Source organism: Hemitrygon akajei, chromosome 29, assembly GCF_048418815.1.
Source record: "Hemitrygon akajei chromosome 29, sHemAka1.3, whole genome shotgun sequence".
Lineage (NCBI taxonomy): Eukaryota > Metazoa > Chordata > Chondrichthyes > Myliobatiformes > Dasyatidae > Hemitrygon > Hemitrygon akajei.
In genome coordinates, this window is record NC_133152.1 from 41890524 (window position 1) to 41911905 (window position 21382).

The 21382-nt window shown below is 39.8% G+C and overlaps 1 protein-coding gene across 4 annotated transcripts in view; it reads right to left on the bottom strand.

The window, feature by feature from the left end:
• clstn1 (calsyntenin 1) overlaps positions 1 to 21382 on the bottom strand; it is a 73388-nt gene that overhangs the window by 40938 nt on the left and 11068 nt on the right. The gene's annotated exons all lie outside the window — the stretch shown is intronic.

Here is a 21382-nt window from a genome sequence, read left to right on the forward strand (position 1 = left end):
ACAAATAATTTGTTTTAATACCATGAAAAATATAAATCTGATAGATTACAATATTAATTTTAGAATGAAATTCCAAATTTGCAGCTTCAAAATGATATCCACGCATCTCATTACACTTTGCATTATTGATACAAGCTCCATAATAGTGCGGCTTTCTTAATGCAAACTTCCTTCTTATATATTCAGTCACAATACTAGTCTGAAGAAAACTGCAGTACTGAGTCACATTTCATCCAAGAATGCTATCATGTACAGTCTACTAATCTGGTCATATCCCAACTGGATAGGACGAGGAAGAATTTGGAACCAAAGCTCAGCATCTAATTGACTGGATTTCATGCACATGGAATGCAATAATCTACACAAGACTATAATTAAAAAGTATGCAGTTAAACCAGCAGCATTAGAGATGGAATTATAGGCATGAATAAATCAAACAATGCAAATATCTTCTTACAATGGGATTACAATGGAGTGAAATCTAGGAAAAATACCAAGATTGAAAACTGATAATTTTAAAAAGATGACAATCTCATTCAAGTGCTTTGAAAGAAAGCATTTTAGAGATATTGGATATACTTATTGTATTCCAATGTTTAGAGATTCTGGAATTGTTCAAGTAGACGGCAGCAATATGACCTCACATTTTAAAGAGAAGAGACAGAAAAATGCTACAATCTAAAAATGAGGCAATCACAGAATACTCAATCTCTTAGCTTTTTCAATTTCTCCTTGTAGAGTAAGCCTGCTATCACTGGAATATTAGAGTCAAGGAAAACTACAGCACAGAAACAGGTTTTCTGTCCAAAACATCCAGACCATGCTGAACCACTTAAACTGCCTAGTCCCATCAAACTGCACCTGGACCATACCCCTCCTATTTGTGTAACTATTCAAACTTGCATTAACATAGAAATCAAAATCACATCCATCATTTGTGCTGGCAGCTTGCTCCATACTTTCAACGCCCTGAGTGAAGGTGTTTCCCCTCATGTTCCCCTTAAACATTTCACCTTTCACCCTTAACCTAAACTCAGTAGAAAAAGCCTGCTTGCATTTACCTTATCTCTATCTCTCAATCTTATATACATATATCAAATTTCCCTTCAAGCTTCGATGTTGTAGGGAATAAAGTTCTACCGATTCAATTGAGTTCTTTACGACACCACCTGCCTGTGACACCACTTTCAATGAATTATGGACCTGTATTCCCTGATCCCTTTGTTCTGGGAAAGTCCTGATACAGGACTTTGTGATATGGTGCAACTCAAACTACCTGCGTCTCAATATCACCAAGACCAAGGAGATGGTGGTGGACTTTAGGAGATCTAGGCCTCATATGGAGCCAGTGATCATTAATGGAGAATGTGTGGAGCAGGTTAAGACCTACAAGTATCTGGGAGTACAGTTAGACGAGAAGCTAGACTGGACTGCCAACACAGATGCCTTGTGCAGGAAGGCACAGAGTCGACTGTACTTCCTAAGAAGGTTGGCGTCATTCAATGTCTGTAGTGAGATGCTGAAGATGTTCTATAGGTCAGTTGTGGAGAGCGCCCTCTTCTTTGTGGTGGCGTGTTGGGGAGGAAGCATTAAGAAGAGGGACGCCTCACGTCTTAATAAGCTGGTAAGGAAGGCGGGCTCTGTCGTGGGCAAAGTACTGGAGAGTTTAACATCGGTAGCTGAGCGAAGGGCGCTGAGTAGGCTACGGTCAATTATGGATAACTCTGAACATCCTCTACATAGCACCATCCAGAGACAGAGAAGCAGTTTCAGCGACAGGTTACTATCGATGCACTGCTCCTCAGACAGGATGAAGAGGTCAATACTCCCCAATGCCATTAGGCTTTACAATTCTACCGCCAGGACTTAAGAACTTTTTAAAAGCTATTATTAATGCTTTTTGAGATAGTGATTTAGATGCATATCATATTTTTTACTGAGTTAAGTATTGTATGTAATTAGTTTTGCTACAACAAGTGTATGGGACATTGGAAAAAAGTTGAATTTCCCCATGGGGTTGAATAAAGTATCTATCTATCTATCTATCTAGTAGTTATACAGGATGCAGTACTCTATACAGTAATCCGCACAGTTCCCAAAGCCTTATACACTTGCAATGAGTCTTTCTTACTCCAAGACAAACACAATCAAATAGAAGCTAAGATATCATTTGTCCTCGTAATCACTTAAATGCTGGACTTCAGCAACTTGCATACAAGTATAGATGGGTCTTTTGAGCATCAGGATTATCCCATCTCTCATCATTTAAGAAGTTCACTACTTTTCTATGATTCGCAACAAAAATGGACATTTCCTACATTCTATTCGATTTGCACGTCTTGCCCACTCAATTTACCCATAACCCTTTGAAGTCTCTTTACATCTTCCTCCATACTTGCAACACCATCTAGATTCATATCATAAGCAAACTTGGAAAATATGACATTTGGTCTGCTCAGACAAATCATTGATTATAGACTGTGAACAACTGAGGCCCAAGCATAGATATCTGTGATACCCCCTACTACCAATCTATATCAACTCTGCTTTCTATTCATTTAAACAATTTCTCCCTTCCCCAAAATCTATGTCTAATTAAGGGTAAACAATTCCTGTAATTTACTCTATCTATAACCCTTTTAAATCTCTTATACCTCGATAATGTCCCATTATAACCTCCTCCACTTGATAAAGAACAAAGCTACCCTCACCAGTCTCCACATAACTGAAGAACATCATAGGTAAAATCCTAGTGAATTTCCTCTGCATCCTCTTCACTTTCCTACTGGTGATACACAGTAATCCAGCCAAGATCTGACCAATCTCTTGTGACTCAATTTGTTGTTTCATAAGTTTCATCTGCAACCCTTTCGAAAATGAAAATAAAGGAAAGCAAATCAGTTTAGACTAGCAGAAAAGATTAGGTGAGGGAAGGGATAGGTAGAACAATGGAGAATTCTCTCTGAAAGGTTAAGGAGGGAAGTTACATGCAAATTCAGCTGATTTGATCTGTATAATGCATTGAAAATAAGACAGGCCTAGCAAGTCCGATAGTACAAAAAGGATAATATAAAAAGGACTTCAGTAAGTACAGGTCTACCACTCTCCATTACACATCAATGGTTCTGCTGTGGAGAGTGAAGAGCACAAAGTTTCTTGATAGGCACATAATGGATGATCGAACCTGAACTCACAATATCAGTTTGCTAGTCAAGACGGCATAGCAGTGTCTTTACTTTGTGGAGATTGGGGTATGCAAGGCTCCCTGTCCCATTCCAACAACTTTCTACAGAAGCATCATTGAGTGTCCTCTCTGGCTACATCATTGTGTGATAATGGAAGCTGCAAGGCAAAACCTTATTGAGGACAGTAAAAATGGACAAGAAGATCACTGTGGTCTTCCCCCACCCATTTGTTACATTCACCGGAAGCATGGCAGACAAAGCATTGCTGAGAATCCCTCTCAACCATCCCACAATATCTGTGACCCACTACCATCAAGGAAGTACCGACGAAGCATCAAGACTGAGACTACCAGACTTGGCAACAGCTTCTTCCCTCAGGCTGTGAGACTAATGAATACCTTGCCACCAAGGTCTCGTCATTAGGAGAGCGACCTGATTACTGTCTATCTACCTGTGCTGCGCATTACCACACAAAATATTGAATTATATTTTATTAACTTATAGAGTATTATTTTTTGGTTTCTGTGCTGTGAGATATATGTTTTGTGGATTCATGTGGTCTGAAGGAATGTTGTTTCATTTGGTTCTGTATATGTAGTCAGATGACATTGAACTTTAACTTTATCTTGAGTAACAGCTAAAATGGTAACAGGCAGAAATGGCCAGTTCTGATACCGACATAATAAGTAGCCTTAAATTAGAAGCTGATAGTCCTGATGGAAGCAATTTGCTCAGATGATGGTGTTACTTAAGCTCATTCCAACGATGCAAAAAGTAAATGGGAACAGAATGGTGGTATAATAGAACCAGATATTCCTTCTGCAGGAGTGACTCCAAACAAGGATATGACACAAAGTGATCAGCCGGTCAGCGTTGTTACATGTTGATAATTAAGGTGCACCTTCACCTTGTTTCCAGCAGTTTGTTTTTCTTTATAACTTCTATAATCTTTAGTTATTTTCTTTTCTTCCACTGTATTACTCAAACCCGCAGTAACTAGAGAGGCCCTCCACTGGTTAGGATCAACCATGGATGATGCGTCCCAGCTGTCTACGTGATACACAAGCTGGGCAGTATGATATAGACAGCAAGCTGGTTCCCATGTAGCAGACTCCCCCTCTCCACACAGCTGATAGGTCCAAATGATTGACAGAACGTTAACTATATGAATCTGTTATTCATTATGTGAATCTATCCTATATTAAAGGGGCCTGCCCCACTTACCTACTTAATAGCAGACTACATCACAGAAATAATTTGGCAATTTAGTAAACTACTCATCAGAAAAAAATACACTGGAGCTTCCTTGGATTTACAGTGTAAAGACTTGCTTTAATTTAAAACTGAAAACTAATCAAAATTTGTAGCTCAAATCAATTGGACAGATTTAGGGGAAACTAAAGTACCTTTCTTGTACAGTATAATTTTGTCAAAACTAAAAACCATGCCACATTGTACTGTGAATATCAAACCAATGACACAGAAAGATAGAGGACTGTAACTGTGATTTAGTAAACGTAATAAACTATAAACTCAGATTTCATACTTTGCCAGCTTTCAGATCCATACTCCAGTCATGTTCTTGGAGGTGTACAAAATGGGAAATATGACTTCTACACTTACATTGCAAAACTTTCTAGGACCTCACCAGTTCCTAGAAAAAGAGGAGGAAAAAAAGCTTTTTTAAAAAATCTCCTATATGAAGTATGTTTGGTGCTCTCGTTAAAAACTTTCTCAAGCATTGCAGATCAGCAACACATCCAGTGCGTGAGAATTACTTAAAAGATTTATTCAAAATGACATCCTTAGCTGCTCCAAAGTGTTAACGACTAAGGGTGTTAGTCTAAAACTCAAAACATGCTACAGTAGAATAGCAAAGTTCCATAACAAATATTCTGTATCAGAATTACTGAACTCTTTGCAATGTTGTTTTGAAGCAGCTCCTCAAGATCAAGGAGTATTTACTTCCACTGATCTGTGGGTTCTAAGACATCAATGTGAGATCTGCAGACTCTTCTACAGTTGGGGCAGGTTTGGCATACCGGTTGGCAGCCTGTGAGGTGCTCCACTCTATCACCCAAAAAAGGCTTCCAATTCATGGTCATGGGAGATTTTTAAATAACATTTTGCATGATCCATATTGGGCCAGAAATTTGCTGAAGTCATTGGGGCTGTCTTTGTATTTATCAGGCAGCTTTGAGCACACACTTTTCACCAGGTAGTAGCTTTCTGTTACAGAGCTCAGAATAAACTCCCTTTGAAAAGTCTGTGGCTGGAAGATGAATGATAATGTAAGGCCTGTCCATGACAATACTGGGGAAGGTAGCTTTGAACATTCACATTGGTCTAAGAGAATTTTGTGGCAAATGTACTGATTTTTCCAGTGCTTTACACTGCCTGCTGTAGACGGTAGAGGTCACAGAACCTCTATCCGTCTACATTCTTGCTAAAATGTTGTATCTCAATTGGAATAAATCTTCAGAACTAACCAAAACCTGCTCAAACAGCAGTGACTACATTCCAGATCAAAAGTTATTAGAGCCTCAATAGTCAAGCTGCAACATGTCGATTACAGTTGCACTTGTGCAAAGAAGCAGAGCTACAAATCCACTCAATGGATCTGCTTGCTGCACTGCACTGTCTTTCAACAATAAATGCTCATAGCATGGCACTGGAAACATGGACCTGTTCCCAAATCTTGGGAACCAATCTAGTGATAGACGACATTGATGATAACATTCATCGTCACCTTCAAAATGCCAGCATGACCTATGACGACTGAGGAAAACTATAGAAGACCAAGAGTCCTTCCTGCAATGTTATATCCAAATGAAAGTTCAACCCAAAATTCAAAGAGAAATTTGTAAAGCAATATCTGCACAAAGAAAATTTGATGTCAGGATTTGGAAATCTTGGGACCATAAATTCAACACTTTCCTTTCCTATCCATAATTTTTTCTCAATGGCAACAGTTTTCTGGTATTTCAAGCCAAGCACAAGTAGGGAGAAATGAACTGTAATGGAGTGTAATATAAATTCGGCTGCAAAATCATCAACAAATGTGCAAAACTATGATAAATAATGAATGAAACCTTGTTTCTTTGGACCTAAATGACAAAACCTGACAAAAATATGACTGAAATTGCCAAGATCTGAAGTTAAGATTAGTCTATTCATGGAATGGTTGAGTGATTTATAGGTGTGGAACAGGATTAAAGATTAATGGAGAAAAATTATGCACATTCCAACAAAATAAGCATATTAATTTCTGTGTATCTGTTTTGATTTTTCAAATGTCAAGATGGCTAATAATAGACTAGCTTTATATACTGGATTGCAATACAAAAATGCATATACATAATTAATAATTTATGACAGAAACCAAGTAACACCTTTAGGAACACCACCTTATATACCAGCTGGGTAGCCTCCAACCTGATGGCATGAACATTGACTTTCTCTAACTTCCGTTAATGCCCCTCCTCCCCTTCTTACCCCATCCCTGACAATATTTTGTTGTTTGGTTTTTTCTCTCTCTCTGCCCATCACTCTGCCTGTTCTCCATCTCCCTCTGGTGCTCCCTTCCCCCTTTCTTTCTCCCTAGGCCTCCTGTCCCACAATCCTTTCCCTTCTCCAGTTCTGTATCCCTTTTGCCAATCACCTTTCTGATGCTCAGCTTCACCCCACCCCCTCCAGTCTTCTTTGAACATTTTGCATTTTCCCCTCCCCCTCCTATTTTCAAATCTCTTACTATCTTTCCTTTCAGTTAGTCCTGACGAAGGGTCTCAGCCCGAAACGTCGACAGCGCTTCTCCCTATAGATGCTGCCTGGCCTGCTGCGTTCCACCAGCATTTTGTGTGTGTTGCTTGAATTTCCAGCATCTGCAGATTTCCTCGTGTGTAACACCTTTCATATCTGTGCATTCCAGAACTTTTTAAACAGTAATTCCCTACTTTTGAAATGTAATCACTGTCATCATGGGGACGAGGGAGGATTTAATCTGCAAAAAGACCCAGATATTGAATACATACTTTGATAATAAATGTACTTTTAATCTTGAACAGCAATGAAATTAATGACTAGATCTCTTATTTATCTTGTTGCTTGAGGGCAAAATACCAGAAATCCCATGCTTGCTGAATCAAGTCATGGAATTATTTTTAATGATACAAATCGAGCCTCCCAACATCTAATCCCAGTACAAAACCACGAACAAAGACAAACAACTGAAGAAATACTTTAAAAGTTGTGCAGATTTAGAGACAGTAATTGACTCTGAGACCCTGAAGGAAAGTGTCACCTTTCAGCCTGCTTCAGTTACACATCTCAGTAGCAGATATACTTCATTAAAGGGACAGTAGACAAAGCAAGACCACAATGAACTATTTAAAATTAAATTAGAAATATAGAAAATAGGGATTTTGGTTTCAGAAATTGAGGCAAAGTAAAAACCCAAAAATTCTAAACCTTCATAACATCATTAATAAGGTCTGGGGATTTTTACTGGTTCTGCAAGGGTGTCAAGCCCACAGAGTCATATTGTACATTCACCGGAATGATACTAGGATTGAGCTTCAGTGATATGGCATATACAGAGAAATTGGACTCAAAATCAATATTTTGGTGGTCAGAATGGAGAAACTTAACAGGTCTTCAAAATTATGTGAGTTATCTACCAGCATTTCAAATAGGATAGATTTCAGCCAAGGAATCATAAGATATTTGAAAGTTAACGAACTATGATCTGCAATGGACCACTGGGAAGGATGGCAGAACCAGTAGCAACTTTAAAGAAAAAAATGGACAGAGATTCAAAAGGGAGTTTAAAAAAAGACATTACAAAACATCAGAACAAATTTTAAATAAACTGGCAAGGAATCAAAAATGAACTGTCCTTCCTTGCCACAGGATTTTATGACTTTTAACAGTACAGAAATCACATTAATTGCAAGATGAAAGCTAAAGTGAATATAATCTGCTTCAAGATATGAAAAACAAAAATGAAATTATGCACCCACTGATTCTTAACTTATTAGTAGCATCCTTCTCCAGTTAATTGAAGTATACTCTGGTGAGGCAAAAAGACATTTCTTTGCAAAAGAAATATCAATTTAAATACCCAACATCACACCAACTGCTTCACTGGCATAGGGTTATGACAAAAATCCAAAGATCTCTCTTGTTACAGAACTGAAAGAAATTGAACGATTCCTAAATTTGTAAAATCTGCAAGGGCTGAACCTATACAATGCAGGCAGATCAGACTACAGTAATGGAAGGTGACTTCTCAAATCAAACAACTTCCAATTGCCAGTTTTCCTACCACTTCGAAACAATTCCAAAAAGATCAGAAACTCTGTATACATTCCAACACAAATATACATGCTTAATCTGCTACATTCAGATTCTGATAATCCACATTTCCATTGCTCAGAAATCCAGTTTGACAGTGTGGTTTCCTGGCTGCCAATTCCCACACTCCCAGCAAACTCATCAGGGCTGTGTTCCCAGCACACCCTTTAAACTGAAATGTGAACTGTTCGAGGGAGTTATATCAAAAGGTCCAGAAAGTCTGCCAGTCTAGGAAGTCTGTAAAATTACTTTTACTGAACTCAGTTTAATATAGTACTTACACAACCCAAATGATAGATGTCGCCATTCAGCAAGCAAACCCCATGCTTGCTCTGCCTTTCAAAACAATCATGACTGATCTTTTAGGTCAACAGCACTCCCCAGTACTAAAACTACCTTTTTCACTTCCCTTAACATGAAAAAAAACACGATTCACTATGATCATGGTGATGAAATTTCTCCTCAATCCTTTCCTATGCAATCAGTCCTTATTAAGTCTGACACCTGGATGGAGCTGGCTAGCCAAAAACTCAACTCTGCATCTACCCCAAACCTGTTAAGAACTTTCTATGTTTCAGTGAGATCATTTGTCATTCTTGAAATTCATAGAGTGTGAGCCCATTCTGCTTAATCTCTTCAAATGCAATAAATACACTATCCAAGGAATCAAATCTGGGAATATTCAATCACTGTCTATTGCAAGTATACCCTTCCTTAGGTAGCAAACGGATCTGTACACGATATTCTAGGTGTATTCTCACCCATTTTTAAAAAATACCAAGGACCCAGCATATCTATAGTAAGCTATCTCTACAAAAAAAATGCAGGAGGAACTTACACCCCAATGAGTCAGTTTTCCAAAATAAAAATTATCCACAACCCCATGTGTTCTAACTTTAAGAACCTCATTTGTATTACCTGTATCTAAATACACATCTTCTAGCTCTCCCTTTAGAATTAGAGTAGTCATCATGTCAAGAAATGCAAACCTTGGGGTTTGTACTAGTCCAACTTCTAACTCAGTTATTTGAATTCAGATAATGTCCATTAAATTTAATTAAAGGGACATTAAATATCTAATTTTGAATATGAAATCTAAGTACTTCAAGGCATGTAACTGAAGGACTTTCTCCCAAGTACACACATTTTTAGAACATTTGAATTGCAAATGTACACACACATTCTCACAAACATCAAGGTGTTTTTGGAAGTTGTTTAAATTTGGCCAGCACAGCACTTTGCTAGTGTTGTCCTTTGCCACACATTACTGGTGGTTGTATCTTCAGCTCTTGTTCAAAGCTCTCCTCTCATTCCCTTTCTCTTCAACTGGTGTTCTCCTATGTTGCAATTTGTGATAGGATACAAACGTAAATTTTCAGTTCCATGGCAAAAACAATCAAATGTCAACACTCTCAAACTACATAATCATGGGCCACCAAGCCTAGCTACTCAATTGCATTTGTTTACCAGCAAGTCAGAAAATAGTCCAGCTGTCAGACATTTCCTGTGTCAACCACAATGCTCTTCATTGCTTGGTATTTTTTAAAAATGGGTGTGGACAAAGAGTAGGGCAAGACCTGCAATTTGTTCCTATTGTTATGTAAAAAATTCCTCCTCTTTATTGATGTACTGGTGGTGTTTTGGCTTTTTACGTTCATGCCGCCAAGAGTTTTACATCCACTCAAATGGCTCTTAAACAGAATTAAGGAGGAAGCTTTGAGCAGACTGACTTTAATCATTTTGATTTAACATGGTTTAAGAAATTTTGTGACTTGCTGGTAAACAAATGCAATCAAGATTCAGATGTCCAGATTGAATTGTTTGCATTTGATGATATATTTGAATACTTAAATACTGCATGTTTACCAGTTGGAGATGTCTTTAACTTAAGAGATCTGCTTTGTCAGGATTACACAAATGGAAGATTGTTTAATAAAGAGAGGCAGGAAATACAGAAATAAACGGGTCGAGGTGAGAGAGTGGTGAGTGCATGGAATGGGCTGCTGGCAACAGTGGTGGAGGCGGATATGATAGGGGTCTTTTACGAGACTCCTTAATAGGTACATGGAACTTAGAAAAATACAGGGCTATGGGTAACCCGAGGTAATTTCTAAGGTAAGGACATGTTCGGCACAGCTTTGTAGGCCAAAGAGCCTGTATTGTGTTGTAGGTTTTCTGTTTCTATGTATATATAGAATGTGGCATTGCAAAAGCTTCAGCCCTTGTTGTCATTCAGCAAGTCCGATGCTCTTACAACCTTACAATAGCAATACAGAATGGATGAGCAAACTGACCAGACAAACGTCTTACAGAAAGCTGTGGAAAAGGCATTCAGTGTAAACAGCATAGGTAAGAGGGCAATGAACCAAATAACCAGAGCAGTACATAGTACTATTCACAGAGAGTGGGCTCTAATTTATATTTATAAAGTTAAAGAAAAAGTATTAAGGCAAAATAAGAAATGGCAACAGATAAACAATCTTTCAGAGAAGGTCAAAACATTCAAACATACAAACATATCTCCAAACAGAAAATCTGCAGATACTGGAAATCAAAGCAATACACTCAAAATGCTGGAGGAACTCAGCAGTTCAACAAGCATCTATGGAAATAACGTTTCAGGTGGAAACCCTTCATCAGGACTGGGCAAAAAATAGATGGAAAGTCATAGTAATAAGGTGGGAGAAGTACAAGGCAGCAGGTGATAGGTGAAACCTAAGAGTGGAGGATGAAGTAAGGGCTGGGAAGTTGATTGGTGAAAGAGATAATGGGCTAGAGAAGGGAGAATCTGACAGGACAGAAGGCAATGGAAGGGAGGGGGGAGCAGCACTAAAGGGAGGTGATAGGCCTCCTCTACTGCTGCGATAGGCCACACTCAGGTTGGAGGAGCATAACCTTATATTCCGTTTGCTTAGCCTCCAGCCCAATGGTATGAACATCGATTTTGTGAACTTCCGGTAACTGCTGTTCACCCCACTTCTCCTTCACATTTTCCATTCCCATTTCCTTCTCACCTCATCTCCTTAACCTGCCCATCAGCACGCTCTGATGCTCCCCCACCCCATTCTCTTTCTTCAATACCCTTTGTCCTCTCCTATCCTATCAGATTCCTCTTTCCTGCCCACAGAAGGCAAAGAGTGGTTGTAGAAGGGTCATATTCTGCATGGAGGTTGGTGACCATGATGTGCCTCAGGGATCTGTTCTGGGACCTCTTCTCTTCATGATTTTTATAAATGACGTGGATGAGGGAAGTGGAGGAATGGGTCAGTAAATTTGCTGGTGATACAAAGGTTGGGGGTGTTGTGGATAGGGTGGAGAGCTGTCACAGCGGGACATCGACAGGATGCAAAACTGGGCTGAGAAGTGGCAGATGGAGTTCAACCCAGTTAAGTGTGAGGTGGTTCATTTTGGTAGGTCAAATATGATGGCAGAATATAGTGTTAATGTTAAGACTCTTGGCAGTGTGGAGGGTCAGGGATCTTGGGGTCCAAATCCATAGGACACTCAAAGCAGCTGTGCAGGTTGACTGTGGTTAAGATGGCATACAATGCACTGGCCTTCATCAACCGTGGGACTGAGTTCAAGAGCTGAGAGGTCAGACCCCACTTGGAGTACTGCGCTCACCTCACTGCAGGAAGGATGTGGAAATTATAGAAAGGGTGCAGAGGAGATTTACAAGGATGTTGCCTGGATTGGGGAGCATGCCTTACAAGAAAAAGGTTGAGTGAACTTGGCCTTTTCTCCTTTGAGCGATGGAGGATAAGAGGTGTTGTTGTTACTTAGGTACCTAGAGTGGGGACATTTAGATTCATCATGGAGTAGGTTTATACAAGTTGGCACAAAATCATGCTCCAAAGGGCTTGTATTGTACTATTCTACATTCTAAATCTGAGTACAGCAGGCCAAAAGACACAAGATTGGCAATGGCTGAATATGAAATGACAAGACTAGGACACTAAAAGCATTAAAAAGTATTGAATTTACTTGTAAGTATATTAAGCCACAAAACCCATCAGGAATATAATACAGCCATGGCTAGTGAATGGAATTATTAGATAAAGGGAAAAGATTTATATAAAAACCTGGGAATTTTTCAATTTAGCAAAAGGGTAACAAAGATTAAGAGTAGAATACAGGAATAGTCTACCAAAGAAATAGAGAATACAAAAGCTTCTAATGGGCATATAAAAAAGAAAGGTTGGCTAAGGTGGGAACGTTATAGATGGAGAAAGGAGCAATTATGTTGGATGAAATAAACAAGTAATTTATGATTTTTTACAAAGACAAAAATTGCTGGAAAATAAAAGTCTGAAGTGAATGAGTTCAAAGTCATGAGCATTAGTTTAAATGTGAAATTAATGTCCAGTACTGTGATTCAGTACTGTGTAGCATTAAGATTTAGATATGACATTACTGCATTAATTGGGTTGGCAGTTGTGGCCAAGTCCCTCATCATTGAAAACATATAAACAGAATGCAACATTTCCATGCTTTTAATCTCTTGTCTTTTACTCCATTTCCACTAAGTCATTACATTTTAAGCAATTACAGCCTGAACTTCTTATACATCATCTTTCTTCCATGAACCTTGATTTTCAAACCCCATTCCTTAACCTGGTACACCCACTTCGTAAACCCTTTCATGATCAACAAATCTTGCACATCAGACAAAATACCTTAGAGGTGAAAAGCATGGCATCACTGCAGTCTGAGACATCCTTGGACTAGAAAGTGTGGCAAGAGACTCCGTTGCAATCGCCAACTCAATTAATGCCGTGATATTTTATGCAAATTTTTCTGTCCCATAGTACTCACTGTTGAAAAAATGTTAGCAAAATTTGTTTCTCTTACCATCATCCAATTTTATTCAATAATAGTGGTCAGTCATTTTATCAATACAAATGTAGTGGCTTAATGAGATCCTCTAGGAGCACATTTCCACTCATAACACGGAATTTATTAGGAAAGGGGCATGGAGAGATCACATTGCAGAAAGTCATAATACAGACTAATCTCCAGGAATTCAACCACTCCATAAAGCAAGTTAGTGTGAGAGGTATCAAGTGGTAAAACGAGAACTTGAAAAATAAAAAAGGGGAAAGTCAATATGAATTTATGAAAAGGAAATCACATTTGACTAACGTGTTAATGTGGTGCACCTGGAGCTTCAAAAGGCTTTCAATATGACAGCATGTCATTACTGCTACCTTGCAAGAATCTAAACAGTAACAGTGCACAGGACAAGGAGAAATATACTGGCATAGGGACTAAAGACTAATTAATAGAGAAAGTGGTATGGATAGATAGCTGAATTTTGATTTAAGAGGCTGTGATCAATGTGGTGTTAGCTACTGCTTTGGATTAAAGGATGAACTGCAATACAGTGGATTTCTGGTTAATTGGGACAGCCATTTATTTGGGACAAAAAGAACATAACTAAATCAAGGAAATATCCAGGTTTCCCATCGTTTATTTGGAACACTATGCTACTTATTGGACAGGAGGCTGTAGCCAAGCAGTGTCTCACTAGCATCAGACGCATTACGTGGCCATTAGACACTGTGCTATGCTTAGAGTGAACAGGTATTTTTAAAAAAATAACTTCAGTTGTGTGCGTTTGTGTTCAAAAAGCAGTGATTTTTGTCACTGATAGTTGGCAAGAAATAAGCAGCAAGACAATTCAGAACAGTTTTGCTCACCGCGGTTTCAAGCATTCAAGCTTGGAGATGTCAGAAACAGCCGGAGGTGAAAATGAAGCAATTTTACTACTTAACAAGTTAAGAATTACAAAGAATTTGAAGATATCTACAATTATGTCACAATGAAAATGAAGATTTGGAGAACATAACAATCCAAAGTATTGTATGAAAGCAGTCCATTATGTACACTAGGTGTCCGTGCTAATATTGTTCATTTTTAGTCAGAACACACAAGATGAATTCCTCTGTCAATAACCATTAGGAACTAATACAGTTTTACAGTAGTAAGAGGCATCGGTAGTATTCTAATTTGTTCTGTATTTCATTTAAACATAAATTGTTACTCAGTTAAATGGTAGTTTGTCTCTTTTTTTTAATACCTTTTAACTATTTCCATGAAACTTCGGCTAACTGGGGCAGCAGCCCCAATTTACCCATCGGAATCTACTGTATAATCGAAATTTGCTAACGAAACCAAACTGGATGGTATTAAAGGAGGGAGAGCCTTGGAATAATGAGCACAGAAGTCATTTTCCGTATTAAAAGAAGAAAACTGGAGTTTTCTTGTATAGGAATATTGAAAGGTTTTGGTATTCCAAAGGATTTGCATATTCTTGTACATGAATCACCAAAGTTAACATCGAAGAAATTAGCAAGATAAATACTATGTTGGCTACGTATTATAAGAAAATTTGCATTTGTGTAATTTCACTAAGACTTTTTAATTTTACAAGTCCCCACCTTACAGTACTTTCTGATCCCCTTACTGAAGGAAGGATCTGTGTGAGAGGGAGTGCAAAAGTGCTTCCATACATACATACACACACACAGACAAAATTTTATCCTGTCAAGCTGCAAATGAAAAGTAAGGTTTTTCCTGACAGGATCATCTGAAACCAGAGATCAATCTTAAAATAGTGGGTCAGTCATTCAGAACTTTACCTAGGGATTGCTGAATTTTTGGAACCCTCTATCCAAGGGGGCTGTGATATTGTAGACGAGTTGTCAAGCATATTCAAGGCAGGGATTGATAGATTTTTTCTTTAGTATCAAGAAAAATCAGAAGGTATGGAGTCAATGAAATTAAATGATCAGTTATGGTCTTCTGACTAGCAGTTCAGACATTAGAGTTAAATGGTTCACTGCTTACAACATAAATCAATGTTGCAAAGTCCTTCAGCTTTGCTGGAGATTTCTTGATATTTTGGATGATGCTATTTCAAATCTATAGTACAACATTGATTAAATAAATGAGTTTTAAAATTTCAGAGAAACTAAAAGTGCATTTGAGGACATCAACAGTGAACTTTTGTCCTTGAAGAATCTAACATAAGAATTATGTGCCCATTCTTTAAAAAAAAACACAAGTAAAATAAAATATCTAACCTCATGTTCTGTGAAAATTTTATCCTTCAAGTATCATCACAGTCATGTCTGGTCTCTCATTGCAGTATGCATGATATTGCTGTGGTCAAATTAGCTGTTGCTATTGAGAATTGCTAGAGGCTTCTTAATGTACATGAATATTTTTTCATTTAATCCTTTTAGAAAGTTATAGTATCTCAGGCAAAACAGCAAAGTATGCCCTGGACTGAAAAAATCTGAAACACCACCCTTCAACAAACATTCTTAGTAAATGAATTCTATGGACAAGTTTTCTAAAACTGCAAATTTAAGGATATTTAAATAACAGAATCAACCATTTTCACAAGCAAACCTACCTCAGCTTTCTAAACAGACCTAGTCTGTATGGACAAAGCAGACATTAACTAAAAAAGACACACCCAAACATTCAATATTAATCTTACCATTTTCTACAAAGTCCTGTTCTACTTTCAACAAATCAGCTATTCATAACACCTCAAGCTATAAATTTCCTAAAACAGGTGGCTCACTGCTTGAAATACTGACAGTTGTTTCAGGATTAGATTTAATATGGAAACTATTCAAGCTTCACTCCCACCTCCCACAAATCCTCCATTCAAAAAATGGAACTGAGTTAGTGATTGGTTTCCAGACCTACCAATGTCACCTTGTACAAAGTGCCATCTGCTATGTATTTACACCTTTTCAGGAACTACAAACTCTTTAACAAAATTGAAATAAAAAGTATTGGAAATGCTTAGGTCAAGCAGCATTGAGTAAACATCTTAGGTTGACATCCTTTATTGCAACATCAACCTGAGACATTAATCACTTCTCTTGCTGAGGCAAAGTGGGAAATGGAGAAGAGGAATTGAAGGACAAGAAATGCTGTCTGATGTGTTGAGTGCCTCCAGCATTGCTCTTGTTTCAGATTTTCTGCACCTGCAGGTTTGAGTTTCAATAAGGGTTGAACTTCAAGCTCCATTTGACTTAGAAATGGTATATACTTTCATCTTAAATTTTATGGCAAGAGATACAGTAATTTAAAAATGGCAACCAGATATGCAAAGCACATCCAATCCTCTTCCATTCAGAATGGTTCCTGATTCCTTGAATGAAGAAGATGGAATTGGAGTTGAAATCAGGGACATAGTTGGAGCAAATGGAATGGAGGAAAAACAGTAGCAGAGCTGTTTCGGAGCCCGTCCATCTAAACCAGGAGCAAGGTTCTATAATTTATACATACTTTGAACTTTGAAACTAATTATTAACTGTCTATGGGATACAGCTTGCTTACAAAACTGTCGTCAATTTACCTTCGTCAAATACCAATTAAGCAATTAAGTCAGTTGAAGTCTATCTGTTACTTAATATATCCAGTCAATTGAAGTTCTTTTTTAAAAGATGCTGGAATTCATTATATTCAACTCTACCAAGCAACCCCCAGAGAGGGAGAAAAGGCTGAAAAACAAAGGAACAAAGGAGAAGGAAGGGAAAGGGAAAAGAGATACGTGTTTATAATTTTGAAATTAAGATTTTAAATATTTGATCAACATCCAATCACCTATATCAATCCTGGCATCCATTGCCCATATATCATCTCTGCAAACCACTCTCCTAGCCAAAGCCCAGGGATGGGGTACTGTTCCTCTAGTATTTGCTTAACTGTTGATCCAAACAGGTGATACTGAGCTACAGCAAAGAGTTAAGCATTAGGTGACATAATACCTTTAAAATGCTGTTATCTTGGCTTTGCATTATCATGACACTTCCTTTCATTAACCTTGATAATTGCAAGTCTATATAGACACCTTCTAGACTGAGGGTAAATGACCCTGGCGTTTCATTTTGTTGTATGACAACATCACAGAAGGAAACCAATTAAACCGCTAATCAAGGTCAGGAATATTAACACACATGGATTAGTTTAAACAACAGTACTTCACAGACTGAAATATGTTGTAGTGTTCTCGCTCAGGTGTAAGAGAACGCTGAACTAAACACCGAGGTAAACCGTCGTCAATGAAAACAGGATCGCAGTAAGATTAACCGTTTACTGTTCACTCTTCCACATTAACGTATGGTGAAAAGGCGTTGCTTCACTATGTTTCTAATGCGTAGAAGACAACTTTTCTTGCGCTGATCTCGCACATGTGAGCCCCCTCCTTCCTGTTTCTCCAAACCGGTATTTTCCCACAAGACGCGGCAAAACCGGATGTGACGTCATCGCATGCCGCAATATATCACAGACAACGAATTTACTTTAAACAATCCTAACTTTAACTAAAAAATGCTAACAAACGAATTACTAAAGCGAAAATACTATAAACTAAACAAATGCCATAAAGGCAACACACTCCCCGCTTGACCTTCGTAAGGTCACAATGAACATAATACAAAACTTCAGTCTCTAAATCAGTCCTTAGGTAGAAGTAGAATGACTTCTGTAACTGGCCTTTGGTAAATTTTCACATCACCTTGGTCGGTAGTTTTCAGCTCAACCTTCCTGACATGTCCATCCCTACTAGGGAATGTGGCAGTGATTCTGGCCATTGGCCAGCAGTTGCGGGCGATTTGCTTGTCCCTGAGCAGGACTAAATCTCCAGCTTGAAGATTCCTGCAGGGTTCTGTCCACTTTTGTCTGTGTTACAACAAAGGTAGATATTCCTGTCTCCAACGAGACCAGAACCGATTTGTCAGAGCCTGGACCTGTCTCCATTGCTTTGTGTACAAATCCTTATCAGAGAAGTCCCCTGGTGGAGGGGGGGCTCCTGCCTTCAGCGTAAGGAGCATTGATGGCGAGAGTATGAAGGGGTTTTCCGGGTCAGAAGACACAGGTAGGAGTGGTCGTGCATTTATAATGGCTGTGACCTCTGCCATTACTGTGCACAGTACCTCGTGGGTCAATCGTGCGTTGCTGCAGAAACATTGAATCAAGAATTCTTCTGGCGATACCAACCATCCGCTCCCATGCGCCTCCCATGTGAGAGGTGTGTGGTGTCCCAGTTGCATCCCTGCTGACTGAGGTACTTTTGCACCGTTTTGTCCATCCCCAGCTCCTTTGATGCTCCAACAAAGTTCGTGCCGCAATCAGACCTTAACTGTTTTGCAGGGCCTCTTAGCGCAAAGAAGCGCCTGAGAGTGTTAATGCAGCTGGATGTATCCAAAGATTCGATGACTTCAATGTGTACCGCTCTTGAACTCATGCAGCTAAACATGATGGCCCACCGCTTGCTCTCTGCTTGTCCTCCTCTGGTGCGTCTCGTAGTGATAGTCCAGGGACCAAATACGTCGAGCCCCACATAAGTAAAAGGAGGACAGGCTTCGAGGCGTTCTGGTGGGAGGTCCGCCATATGCTGAACTTCCAACTTGCCTCGCAGTTTCTTGCAGGTTACACATTTATGAAGTACTGAATTGGTCAGTGTTTTACCTCCCAAGATCCACAGTCCTGCTGCCCTTATTGCTCCTTCCGTCAGGTGACGGCCCTGATGCTTTACCTGTTCATGGTGATGGCGAGTGAGCAGTAAGGAGAGATGGCTGTCTTTGGGCAGGATTACTGGACTCTTTTCTGCAGCTGGAAGTTGGGAGTGTATTAACCGGCCTCCAATGCAGATGATATCGTTCTTCAGGATCGGGCTGAATTTCCTCAAAGGGCTGTCCTTTGGTATTGGTTTATTAACTTGGAGAGCTGAAAACTCCCCTGCAAAAGCCGCTCTTTGAGTTGCTTTAAAGATGACGTCTTTTGCCTGGGCCAATTCGTCCGCAGTGCGAGGTAAGTTACATTTGTGCCATCCCCTACATTTACTGTTTCGGGAGGAATGTTTGTGTGATCTGACCATGTGAATGAGGAATGCAAGTCCTCTCACTAAAGAATGCAAAGTGGAGAACCGCTGAAAGCGTTCGTTAATACGTATCGATTCTTCGAGGTAGGTGGCTCCTGTTTGCATTTGCGGCCGAATTTCCGAGTCTTTTTCGGGTTCAATCAGCTCAAATGTCTCGCTCATTTGAGTCTTTTCCGTTGGTGGTTGATACAGAAAGGGGGGTCCGGTAAACCAGGATGTCTGAGCCAGGCGGGATGCAGGTAAGGATCTCGATGCATGGTCTGCAGGGTTATCCTCGGTACGTACATAATGCCATTGTTCGGGCTTTGAAGACAGGCGGATAAGTTGAACTCTATTATGAACGTACACGTAGAAGCATTTTGATTCGTTATAAATATAACCAAGCACTACTTTGCTATCCGTGTAGAACTTGATATCGTCGAACTCTAGGTCTAGCTCGTCCTGGATAAGATCTGCCATTTCCACAGCCAGGACAGCTGTGCACAGTTCAAGCCTTGGAATTGTTGGCTCGGACTGAGGAGTGAGCTTCGCCTTACCAGTTACAAATCCTACTTCAACTCGACCATCCTTCCCGACCACTTTCAAGTAGGCCACAGCACCGATGGCCTTGGTAGACGCATCCGAAAAAACAGACAATTCTGTGTGCGCTGCCTCGGTGGGTGAGGTCGCAGTGTACCTACGTCGGATATGAAGCAGTTTTAGATCTTGAAGTGAACCTCTCCAAGCCTCCCACTTGCTTAGCTTGTCTTCTGGTAGGGTGGTATCCCAGTCAGAGAGCTCAGAGGTAAGTTCTCTGAGAAGGACTCTTCCTTGGATCGTAACTGGTGCCAGTAGACCCAAGGGATCGAAAACACTGTTGACAGTGGAGAGAACTCCGCGGCGGGTAAATGGCTTGATCACGGTCAGCACGGAGAATGTGAATGAGTCAGCCGTAATCTCCCAGAGGAGACCCAAGTTCCTTTGTGTGGGTATGGTTTCTCCATCTAAATCTAGGTCTTTGATTGCCGAAGCACAGTCATCGTGTGGAAAGGCCTCCATTACTGCCTGACAGTTTGATGCAAACTTATGCAAGCGGAGGTTTGACTCTGCGAGTGAGGCTTGCGTACGTCGGAGCAGATCGATTGCCTCGTCTTCTTTCTGTAGCGATATCAAGCCGTCATCGACATAGAAGTGCCTTTCTACAAACTCAAAGGTGTCGTCGCCGTGCTCCTGTGCGCCTTCTCTGATGGCTCTTCGCAGCCCATAGATGGCCACGGCAGGTGATGGACTATTGCCGAAAACGTGGACTTTCATCCGGTACTCAATGACTTCCTTGTTAATGTCATTGTCCTTGTACCATAAGAAACAGAGGAAATCGCGATAGTCCTCCTGTACTAAGAAGCAATGGAACATCTGCTGGATGTCTGCTAAGATTGCGACCTTCTCCTTCCGGAAGCGCAGCAGGACCCTGAGGAGGGTATTGTTAAGGTCGGGGCCTGTAAGGAGCACGTCATTAAGGGAGACCCCAGTGCACTGAGCACTGGAGTCAAAGACCACCCTGATCTGATTGGGCTTTTGTGGGTGGTAAACCCCAAATGTTGGGAGGTACCAGCACTCCCCGCCTTCCCTCAGTGGCGGTGCTACTTCAGCATGTCCATTAGCAAAAATCTTCTCCATAAATGCTATGTATTGTTGCTGCATCTCAGGTTTCCTTTTCAGGGTTTTTTGCAAGGACGTGAACCGCTTGACTGCCTGCTCTTTGTTGTTTGGCAAGCACCGGCGTGGTTCCCTGAAAGGTAGTGGGGCGACCCAATTATTTGCTTCATCTCTGAAGACCTTGGTGTCCATTATTTTTAAGAAAATGGCGTCTTGTGCTGATGGAGCAAGTTTATTATCATGCTCAGTTTGAGCGAAAACTGACTGACCCAGCGTCTTGTCGGTTACTTTACATTTGTTAAAG